Below are 1,426 nucleotides of genomic sequence, written 5' to 3'. Positions count from 1 at the left end.
CATACACAATGGGGGAATACACACAAAGGTGGAGGCTGAAAACAGTTTTCATCTTCTTAGTTGTGAAAGCCAAAAGAACTCTAGTACAAAGAAATAGAAGAACCCTATATGTGGGTCTCAAACCAAACTCAGATAACTAAGGTGGCATACTAACTGAGCCACGAACTAGTGTAGATAAGGATAGCTATCATCCAGCTATTATTTGTGGGCGGTGTACCAACCGCATCTGCAGCTAACAAGTCGGTGACATAAATGCACAACGGTCACCCTGGCATATCACGAGTGGAGCTCGATATCTCAACACTCCCCCTCGAGCTCAATCCCAATTCTTGCACACCAAGCAAGTCTCTGAACTTGTGCAGCTTCTCTGCACCCAATGCCTTCGTGAATATGTCAGCTACCTGATCCTCTGTGTTGACATAAACTAGATCAATAAGACCTAGTAAAACCTTCTCCTGCACATAGTGATAATGCACCTCAATGTGCTTTGTTCTAGCATGATAGACTAGGTTATTTGCCAAGTGTATACTGCTCATGTTGTCACAATAAATGACAACTGGCCCATCTGTAGACTGATGCATATCATAAAGTAGCTTATGCAACCAAGCTACCTCACATGCAGCCATTGCTGCACCCCTGTACTCAGCCTCTGTGCTCGAGAAGGCAATTGTAGGCTATTTCTTGCTGCTCCAAGTGATTGCAGCACTCCCAAAAGAGAACACATATCCACTGGTAGATCGTCTATCTGAAATACTACCAGCCCAATCAGCATCAGTGTATCCATGCAACTGTATCTGAACCCCAGCCTCATAAAATAGTCCATACTGCAATGTGGACTTCACATACCTGAGTATGCATCTAGCCGCATCCAAATGTGGTTTCCTTGGAGCCTGCATAAACTGACTTACCAATCCAATAGCAGAGCTCAAATCTAGCCTGGTAATAGTCATGTAGATCAAACTTCCTACTACGCGTCTGTACATAGTAGGGTCTTCCAAAAGCTCACCTGCATCTGTGCTGAGCTTCACATTCTACTCCAAAGGAACTGAAATAGGCTTACAGCCTGTCATCCCATATTTAGACAGCATGTCCAATCCATACTGCCTCTGCAAAAGCTGTATCCCACTTGGTGATCTAATCACCTCAATGCCCAAGAAATAACGCAGCTCTCCCAAATCCTTCATCTCAAACTTCTGCTTCAATAGCATTTTCACATGAAGGATATCTTCATCACTATCACCTGTGATGATCAAATCATCAACATAAATGACAAGCAGCATAATACCTTTCTCTATTTTTCTGACATAGAGTGAGAAATCTGCCTTGGAAATCTGAAATCCAATAGTGACAAGATACTATCCTATCTTGTCAGGCCATGCTTTAGGTGCTTGCTTCAAGCCATACAAGGCTTTCTTCAACCTGCAAA

The sequence above is a fragment of the Dipteris shenzhenensis genome, chromosome 21 (genome assembly GCF_047967505.1).
Source record: "Dipteris shenzhenensis isolate YYH24624 ecotype China chromosome 21, Dip_SZ_1.0, whole genome shotgun sequence".
Classification (NCBI taxonomy): domain Eukaryota; kingdom Viridiplantae; phylum Streptophyta; class Polypodiopsida; order Gleicheniales; family Dipteridaceae; genus Dipteris; species Dipteris shenzhenensis.
This window is presented reverse-complemented; position numbering follows the sequence as displayed.